This window comes from Triticum dicoccoides, chromosome 3B (genome assembly GCF_002162155.2).
Source record: "Triticum dicoccoides isolate Atlit2015 ecotype Zavitan chromosome 3B, WEW_v2.0, whole genome shotgun sequence".
NCBI classification, from domain to species: Eukaryota; Viridiplantae; Streptophyta; class Magnoliopsida; order Poales; family Poaceae; genus Triticum; species Triticum dicoccoides.
The window spans coordinates 168,433,367-168,444,265 of NC_041385.1; positions in this window are offsets into that span (position 1 = coordinate 168,433,367).

A 10,899-nucleotide genomic window follows, 5' to 3' on the forward strand; every position below is an offset into this window, starting at 1 on the left:
GTTCTAGCAAAACTGAAGGAAATTTGTCTACGTGTAGAGCCTTTCGGCCTGTTTTTTTTTTTTTTTGGTTTCTGCGCTCGGCTTGGTGTATACGATGCATGTATATATACCACCCTGTCTTTGTTTTAGGGCACCATGTGTGTATGTGTGTTGACTGAACCTGTTGCAAGTATATACAGTTTCTGAGGCTCGTTACGAAGGAGAAAAAAAGAATCAGATATTAGATTTTCCTTTTAGGAGAACATGCAACTTTATTAGTACTTAAAATTTAAAACATGTATGGGATTTCATCTGATACAATTTGCAAAATGCAATCAGGTGGATCTTGGAGCCACAACTTGCACATCACATGACTTACACCTTCCTAGCTAAAGACTCTCCGTTTCGCATATTAGCTTTCTTTTGGGTCAAACTTGCTAAACTCTGACTAAGTTTATAAAAAGAGAATCAATATCCGCAGTACCACGTCAATGCCATTAGAATCATCATTCAATATATTTTTGTACCATATATATTTTTCATTATGAAAGTTTAAATTGTTTTCGATAAACTTGATCGAATTTTATAAAGTTTGACTTAGGTTAAAACTAATAAAAACGGAGGGAGGAATAAGCAACTTTGGCCTTCTTCTCATGTCTCGAATGCCATTCCTGTATATGGTTGTACACCGATTCCGCCACCACACGCGCACAGCGACCCCCTTTCCATCGTTGGCGTCATATCTGCTATCCATAGACCATACACCGTTCTGGATCATCACTTCATTTTCCTCATCACTCACATAGACAATCCACTCCTGCAACCAAATGGATAGAGCGCCTCCGGAGTTAACTCACACTCGTGGGATCGCCACCGAAACCCCCCTCTCGAGTGAAGAAATTTCCAAAACATCGCAAGTGCGGACAAGCCCATAACCTATGAAATATTGTTTCCTTTCTCCCACAGGCAGTACAGAACACACCTTGCTTGATTCTTCGACCATGTAACTTCACGCGAAAAGCCATTCCGTTTCTCATCAACCTCCACATGTGAATCTTAGCTTTGCCTGGTGCGTTCATATCCGACAGCAACAACCAGCTCCTATGCTCCTATCCGACAGCAACAACAATCTTAGCTTAGGCCGCTCAGACCTCGCCATGTTGATCCCCATACAGAGACTGTTTCAGAATGAATGAACTTTACATGTTCTTTTTTTGCGGGATAACTTTACATGTTTTCGAGAGAAAGATCAAAGGAATTTTTCCATCGGTGAAGTTGTTTCCCTTGTTTCCTCTATGATTTGTTTGCTCTGTAAGAGCATCTACAACTGCATTTGCTTAATATGATTCCCTATACGTGGCATGTTTGCGAACAACGACTGGTCACCCCTCATTTGTTCGCGTTCACAGTCGTCCCCCTTACATGCAAACCTCCAAATTCATACAATCTCATGCAACATAGATTAGATGATGTACTTCATAGTTCATATATGACATAGGACATAGTTAGGACATACCATACGGGAGTTCATTATACATGCCATCGGTCTACCAAAATTAGGCATGTTCTATTAGTTAAAATCGGGCTATAGAAAAAGTTCACCCACAACTGCCCTTGCCCTTGTCTTCTTGGTCGAGATAGTAGCGCTAGAAGACGACATAGGGGTCGAGGCGGGTCTGCTCGGCGGGAGGTGTTGGATGTAGCACATAAAACCCGGATTTTCTCCACCGCGAGGGCATGCGCCACCCAGGCTTGCCGCTTCACCATGATCCCGGCAAGGGTGTCATCCACGACCTTGTCCACCGCAAAACGCCTTCACCCTCTCACGCCAGGCACACCAGGCCTCGATCTTGGCTTTGCCACCATAGCTGGTGCATACCTGGTCATACATACATGCGGAGTTCACCTCGGACTTGGAGTCCGACTTCGTAGGGACTAGGTGCCAACTTCGAGGTTGCTCGGATGCCGCGGGGCCACCCTCGGGGGTGCGTCATTACCTCCAGCCGCCTCTCGCCAACTCCAGATCGAAAACGTACACGCGCCTCGATCCACCGATGTATGCATTGATGCTGCTAGATCAAAGCCCCACTGGCTCGTACGTTGCAAAGGCACGGGTGAGGGCGCGCCCGACCCTTCAATAGGTGCGCGCCTATTACTCCATTCACCGCGAGCTTCAGATGACGGATTCAAGCAGCGAGGCAGCCGGAGCTTGGGTTTCCTCCCGGGGCCGGCGAATAACCAACCGGACGGTTATCTCCTTCCATCCGAGTAGTGGACGAGGTCCCAGTCGACGGATCCGAAGTTTTCGGACTCACATCCACTACCCGCCATGCCGGAAATGGTCGAAGGTCACTGGAGAGGAGCTTTCCGGAGCGGACTGGAAGTTGAGGGGGAAATGGCTAGGGTTCAGACCGAGGTGCAGATAAGGACGAAGTATTTTTTAGGACCGGGGTGGACAGGTCCAATATGGCGGACGCACCTAGGTGAGTCTGGGCACCCCAAAAATGTTCATGAAGCTTTAATAAGTGTTGTGAAATTTGAAAAGGTGTCAAAGGGTTTTGAAAGGTGTTAATGTATTTTTAAATGTTCATGTATTTTGAAAAATGTGTGTGAAATTTAAAAGTGCTCATTTTTCTAAATTTTTGGAAAAAAAAATCTGTTCATGGAAATAAAAAGTTTCAAATGTAAGAAAGAGTTCAAAATCTGTAGAAAACATTTGTATATTTTAATTTAATGTAATTCTAATAAAGTGTTCATGTAGTATAAACAATATTTGTGCAAATCTAAAAATATACATTTTAAGAAATGTTTGTGTAGTTTTTTAAAACTTCCATGTCAAAAAATCATTTTTAAATAATACTTTTCAAAATTTACTGTTCATGGGATGGAGATGAGCCCGAGTTCATAAATGGTTATTCATATCCCAGCCCACTATCTTACACGATAAAAATTTGTTTGTCTAGCTAGCCTAGCCCACTATCCCGAAGTTTCCGATCCGTGCACTATGGGGAGGTAATATGTGTCGGTTATAGCGGTGCATACACTCAGCAGGTCTATATGTCGCCCGTACCAATTCCTGGGAGTTCCTATGCGCCGCTTGCTGCGGCAAACAGTCCCTCCCGCACAGGAGTGGCCCAACTGGGCCGGCCCATGTATAGCACAGCAAAAAATCAAGCCATCCAGCTCTCTACGCGCGATACTAGCCACCACACCAACTTTTCTGCTTATAACAAGTCACCAGCAGCATCGTATTTACTGTCGTGTACAGATTTTTCAATTATTGCACACATTTTAGGAAACACGGATTTTTTTTGGAAAATTTAACATTTCGAAATGGTATTTGAATTATACAAAAAGAATTAGAATTAGAAACAGTTTTTGAAAAAAAATCAGAACATTTTCAGAAATAATAAAAAAAATTTAAACACGTTTTTTTGAATTACGAACATTTTTACAAATGATTCGAACATTTTCTGAAAAAGTGAACAAATTTCAAAATACTGAATGTTGTTGAAAGAGTGAACAAATATGTGAACCGAATAATTTTTGAAATGTTCAAACAATTTTTGAATACTTGCACATATTTTGTAAAACTAGACAATTTTGAAAATTCCAAACCTTTTCCTAAACGTGATTTTTTTTGAAAATCCTGAACCATTTTGGAAAAAGTGAATAATTTTCAATATGCCGACCATTTTTTAAAACGTGAACAAAAGTCGAAAATTCTGAAAAACTTTGGGCAAAATGAATAATATTCATAATTCCGAACATTTTCTAAGACTCGAAGAAAATTTGAAATTCCTGAACATTTTTGGACAATAATGTTTCAAAAATTCTGAACATTTTTTAAAAACATGAACATAATTTGAAGGTCTTGAACATTTTTGAACAGAAGAGAATAAAATTTGAATTTATGAACAATTTTTCAAAACATGAACAAAATTTGAAATTTCTGAACATTCTTCGAATACATGGGAACATAATTTGAAATTATAAATATGTTTTGAAGAGTTGAACAGTTTTTAGAAAAATTTATTTATAAAAGTTAAAAAAGAAACAAAAAAGGAAAAAGAAGATAAAGGTAACCAAAAAAGGAACAGATAACAAAAGCCAAAAAAAGAAAAACGGAAAATAAGGAAAAAGTTATGAAAACCGAAGAAAACAATAAAAAACAGCATGAAAAAAAAGAAAAAACCAGACCTGGACCGGTTTGGAACCTTCTAGAAGGTTCCCAAAACCGGGATCAGTGCAACGCGCAACGGGCTGGCCCATTTAGTCGCTCCCGTCGGCAGGTCTGTGCGTTTGCACGACAACTTGACGCAGTAAGCGTCGTATAGGGTTTTCCCCAATTCCTAATAGGAATTGCCTGCCTCTATGGGCGATGACTAGTAGGCCGGCCATTAACGTGGTTGCTCGCTGCGCGCTGTAGGTCTGCTATGTTCTGGTTTTCTTTGTTTTTCCCGTTTTTATATAATTTATTTTTTCATCGGTGTTCTGTGATTTTTTTTGTCATTTTTTGTTTTCTGATTTGTATTTTTGGTTTTATTTCTTTCTTCATTATACTTTTGGTTTTCTTTTTGTTTCCTTCTTGGTTTTCTATGTTTTTTTTCCTTTGTCAGTTTTATCGGCATTCCTTTTTTTTTTTCTAACACATGTTACTTTTGCTGGTATACAATGTACATTTGCAGAGCACACGTGACACATATGCATGCTACACATTGGACATTTTTTTAATATATGATGTATATTTTTAAAACACATGTTTTGAACACTTTTTCAAACTCGCGATACATACATTGCACGTTAATATCAGGTAGAAAAGTTATTGCATATTAATATTAGTTAGGATCCGAATTACAAGTTAATTACGTTGATGCTCTATATTTAATATACAATTGCTTGCACACTAAACATGCTATGCGCTCACCATTGGAGCAATATTGGTCGGTGGATTGACATTGTTTGATGGCTAAGATTTGTTGGATCTGCATCTTTGGGTCCTTTTACATTGGTACAGATACATGCTAACATCTTCTAAATGCACATGGTGCATTTTAAATTTTCTAAAACCGCACAAACATTTTTTCATTGTATAAATATTTTCGAAAATTTCACGGACATTTTTTGGAAACACGTGAAATTTCTTTAAAATGTCATGTAGATTCTTTTAATGGAAAAACATTTTTAACCTCCATAAATATTTTTTACATTGTATATAATTGTTTTATAAAAATCCATGCACATTTTTTTGAAACATGGTAAAATTTCCATAAAATGCACATATTTTTTAATGGTATGAAATATATTTACATTACGGGCAAAATATATTGTATACGCATTTTTCAAAATTCCACATATTATAGTTATAAACACGTGAACATTTCTTCATTGCACAGACATTTTTTCTGGAAGTCAACATTTTTGTTAAAGTGTGTCACAAATTTTATATATTGTGTTCACATTTTTACAATTTGTGGTTTGATATTTGTTGTGTAAAATTTAATTTTTGAAAATAGATACATTTAATATATAAATATAACTAAAAAAAGGAAAACAAGGAATTCGAGTGACATCAGTATGATATCATCATGACAAACCACATCCTACTGGGCCGGCCCACCACCAACGTCTTGTTGGCGAGGCAGCCGTCTGGCTTGCAGCAAGAGACACATAGCCCTCCCATATACACGAGGCATCGCTCATGTACTTCTTAGAGCATCTCCAGCCGCGCTCCCAACATAGCCTCTTCACGCAATTTTTTCGCACCGGGGCCCAAAAAACGGTCCAGTCGCGTCCCCAGCAGCCCGTTTTTCGCCGGTTTGGGCTGAAATCAGCGCCGGCGGACACAGGCCGAACCCGGTGCCCTGGGGGGCGTCCGGGGGCGCCGGGGCAAGTGTTTTAACGCGAAAGAGCCGCGGGCACGCCGAGTCAGCGAGACGGCCGCTTCAACGCCCTCATCGCCTCGGTTCCCGCGGGAATCAATGCCAAGGCTGTCGCGCCGGTCAGCCTCCATTGATGCCTGACGGGCGGCGCAGTGAAGACGCCGACGACGCGCGTTCCGCCCGCTCCCGCCACGCGTCCTCCCGCATGCCGCCTCCCCGCCGCCCCGCTTCGGCTATAAAAGGCGCCCACTCCCCGCCGGTGAGCGCCACAGCCTCCCCTCTCCCTCTCGCAAAAGCCTTCTCCTCGCCGGTGAGCGCCACAGCCTCCCCTCCCCCACTCTCCCCCGCCGACGAGCAAGTCATGTCCGAGAGGTTCCCAGGAGAGGACGCAGCTGCGAACGGCTTCGACCGCCGACACCTCCAAGAGCCGGAGGCGTGCCTTCTCTACGAGGCTGAGTACCCGGCTCCCCCTGACATGCACGTTTCGAGGGCATGGAGACTGAGCGCCGCCGGTGTCGTGGTTCTAAGACTGACAGTAGAAAGGGGGTAGGTATGGAGAGGCAAGATCTCAGCTATGGCGAAGGTGTACACATCGGTTTTACGAGTTCAGGCCCTTCTCGGAGGAAGTAACAACCCTACGTCTCGGTGGTCGATTGGATTATGTGTGTGATATTACAGGGGGTGCGAACCCTTGTCCCAGAGGAGGGGGGTGGCTTATATAGAGTGCGCCAGGACCCCTGCCCACCTCCATTACAAGGGGCTTAATGTACATAAAGTAAGGGGCGTTACTGGTAACGCCAACCTTAAGTGTTGTGATTGCTTATAAAGACTAAGGGGTGAACGTCCGACCGTTGTGGGTCCTTCTGACTCTTGGTCTTCGATATGGTCGAGTGACTCTTCATATGGTCGAGTGATGGTAGCGAGGAGGACTTCCGAGTGATGTGGTCGTTGAGTGGATTGCACTCGACGTGTTCGACTGACGCTCCCCTATCGTCTGTTGGTCCTTTTGTCTTGCAGGGTAGTGACCTTGGGTAGGGCGTATAGGTTAGGCCTATGACCCTACCCCAGGTCTGTATCCTCATCAGTAGCCCCCGAATGGATTAAGGTATGAGTGAAAAGTAGGTTGAAGTTGAACCTACTCCGAGCTTCGTGTCTTCACGAGTGTCTTCTGCAGGACTGAACGCCCACGTCGATACTTCGGTGTCGACTCAGTCGCCTTGATCCATTCAGTGAGTTGTCGATTGAACTGGTGACCTCATGTGTCGAATGCTCTGTTGGAGCGCGGGATCTTGGGCGCGATTGTCTGCAGTGTATCCCGGATTTAGCGGGATATGAAGTTTTAGGGAAGTGCGCGGGGTGAAGATCGCCGAAACGGGCGGGCCGGATAAGTAGCGATGCCTCGATTACCACGCTACCTTTTTCGCCACGTACGCTGCGTGCAACTGTTGCGGGATTTGATGGGATTGCCTGGTCCCACGCGTCAGCCACTTGGAGGTGGCCCTTTATAAGGTGACGGGTCCGAGGCGCTGGCACTGTGCATGCCTGCTCCTTCTTCTTTCTCCTCTGCTTCTCCACCGCGCCCAGCACCTCCGCTCTTGACGCCGCTGCTCCCCGGCCATGGTGAAGGACAAGACGGCGGCGCTAGAGCGTGCTACGAAGGCGACGGGGGCGGCGAAGGGCAAGAAGTAGAACCGCGGGTCATCGTCGCGTGTGGGGCTGCCGTCGGGCTGGATCCAGGGCGATTGGATCTGGTCTTCGGTCCGGCAGGAGGATCTAGCCGAACTGGAGGAGTCCTGATTGATCGCCAAGCGAGCGGCGAGGCTGCCGAAGGGGGAGATGGAACCGCAACCTCGACCGGGTGAGTGCGTTCTGCTCGCCACCCATGTCGACCGGGGTTTCTCGCTCCCTCCGCATCCTTTCTACCAGGGATTCTTGAACTTCTTTGGCGCTCAGCTCCACCCTTTTTCTCCCAACACCATCACATATTTAGCTGCGTTTGTATCGATGTGCGAGAACTTCTTAGGGTGTCGATCGCACTGGGGTCTTTTCAAACACATCTTCACCATTCGTTCCCAGTCGGTAAAAAAGGCGAAGTCGAGTGACTCGAAAACCCACGTCATCCAGATGTGTGGGGGTTTAGGTATCCAAAAGAGGAATAGGAGTGCCTTTCCCACCATGACTCTCCCTAAATCTGTTAGAGGCTGGCAGTCGACCTGGTTCTACTGCCAGGACGTCGCAGCTCCAGGTCAGTCGACTGATCTTCCCCCTTTCTCGTTTGACCGTGTTCAGACTCCTGCTGCACTAAAAGTAACCGCTGATGAGACCATGGAGACGAGGATGTTGGTGGATAGAGTGGTCCAGCTCATCAACGATGGTGTTACCGACATGGACTTGTTGGAAGTGTTCCTCAGTCGACGCATCCAGCCACTCCAGGCCCGCGATCACCCGATGTGGTTATATTCCGGACCGGATGACACCGCTCAGGTCCATCCAGAAGAAGTGCAGTCTGAAACCGTAGCTTTGTGGCTAAGTAGCATCACAGGCAACCAGGACAACCCCATAGGATCCAGGAGAGTTGTCCCCTTCGGCGACGGAAACCCACCCGACAAGGTATACTTTTTGTTCCGACTATTTCCCGCTCACGCTCCGACTGTACTTGATGTTGACTGACTCTCGCTCGACCAATTTGTTCTGCAGGTATTCACTGAGATGCATTCGATGCCCAACGGTGAACAAGCTTTGGAGCAGGGCCAGGAGGGGGAGGACAGTGCGGAGGAGAGTGGCGAGTGGGAGTCTCTGGGAGAAGAGGAGGAGGAGGAGAGCGAGGAGTCGGACAAGGAGGAAGAAGTCGACTCGCCGCCGCGCTCTGAACATCGATCCAAACAACAGCAAGATCCGGCTGGCGGGCGCGGAAAAAGCGTGGGCCCGAGTGTCAATACTCAGAAGCGCACTCGGATGTCGACTCCGGAGCCGATGGAGAAGGTGGCCAAGCAGCCTAAAGTTGCTCCTCCCAAGGCCCGGAAGACGTTGCCGCGAATTAAGATGGACGTCCCCATTGCTTCGGGGTGAGTATCTCGTCTGTGTTTTCATAGGTCGACTGAAGATTTTCTTGTTCTACCGACCAATTCATGTGTCTTTCCAGTCCCACCTCTGCTGCTACTGACATGGATGTCGACAAGGCTCCAGGAGACGAGGAATCCACCTCCCAAGCTGGTAAGTTCATTCAACCGAGTGTCATTTAGTCGAGTGGGCGGTCAATCGCCTGAAAATTTGATACTTCTCTCTTTATGTAGCTCCGCAAGAGATTGTTGTGCTCCCTGATGACAAAGAAGAAGAAGCGCCTCTACTGGAGAGGAGGAAGAAGAGTGGAGGCTCAAGCAGGAGGAGGCTTGAAATCCAAATCCCTCAGTCGACACCGGTGCATGAGGCGGTAGTCGAACGTTCCGAAGGGCCGGTTCGGACCAACGTCACATTCGCCAACCCTCCAACGACTGATCGTCCGTCGGGGTCGATTGCACAGACACCTGCTGCACCGGTGCAACTCCACTTGTCCGACCTGGTAACCACTTCGACCACTCTGGAGCCATCCCTCTTTGCTACATATCAAACTCCAGACGACTCGCCGGGCACCGCTAGGGAAGCTCTTCGTCAGGTGAACCTTGTCATGGAGCAGGTGAAAGTGATGCATGAAGCTAGTCAGGTAGCTTACAACGCCAGCACTGCCCTTCAGACCAATGTTCATGTCAGCAAAATTCTGACTGAACTTTTGAGTGTTGCTTTATATCTGATCACCCACTGGGTGTTCCTTCGTTTGGAATTTAGGAAATCTTCAACTCTGCTTGCCTCGAGCTGAGTCCCAGTAAACTGTTCGAATCAATGGGGGCACGCCGAGTGCACCCACTGGGTGTAGTCACCGAGACCACGGTTGACTGCTGGCAGTCGACTGAGGTCTAATGATGTATCTCTCTTTTTTGAACTCATGCTGGGCAACCCTTGCTGAGTATTGATCTGATTCAGTGGGGGCACGCTAAGTGCACCCACTGGGTGTAGTCCCCGAGACTACTGTTGAATATTTGATTCGGTAGTAGTCTTAGAGTAATTTTTCTCCATCACTGTCTCTTATTTCTGTCGACTGACATGTATCTCTTGCTGGCTGCAGAGGTCTTGTGATCTTGGAGCTCGGCTCACTGAATTAAAGAAGAAGCATATTAGCGTTGAACTTGACCTTGAACTCTTGAAGAAGAATCTCCAGACTGCTCAAGAAGAAACGACCATCATGGGAGGTAATCATTCGGCTGTTTGTCTGCTTTGCAGTTTGCACTCCGCACTGGTTTTTCTTTCAGTCTCTTTGAACCGAGTGGTTTCACACAAGCAGATGTGCGTAGTGAAAATCGCCAACTTCAATCTCGTCTTAAGAGTGTTGTTTTTTTAGAGAGGATGAAGGAGGCTTTGGAGAAGAAGGACCTGGACCTTGCCGCTGCTCAGAAGGAAGCACGTGAGAAGATGAAGCTTGCGGACCAGAAGCTGGCTTCAGTTGGCAAATTGGAGGAGGAGAACGCGTAGTTGAAGGCCACCATCTCGGAAGCTAATCAGGAAGTCGAGCAGCTTAGGAAGGACAAGGAGAACCTGACCACAGAAGTCGGTGGCCTCAGAGCCAAGACAGACAAGCTAGAGTCTTATCTGGAACAACTTCCTTCAACACTTGTTCTGAAGCTTGAAGGTATGTTCATTCGACTAATCAATCCGTTGCTGACTAAACTTTGTTGTTATGCTGTCGACTCATTGTTTTTCGCTATGGGACAGAACTGTGTCAGGACTTTGAAGCTGAAACTGGGCGGGTCGAGACGGGTCTCGACCCCATCAATTGTCTTGTGAAAGATGATGTTGCAATAAATCTGCCGCGATTGGAGTCGCGCTTAGATGGTGCGGTTACTTATCCTGCTCGACTGAAGGCGGCGATGACCCAAGTGGATGCTGAACTCTGGCCTCAGGCGGAGCTGTCTCAAGACCTTGAGTCCCTGATGTTTCGGCGCTCTTC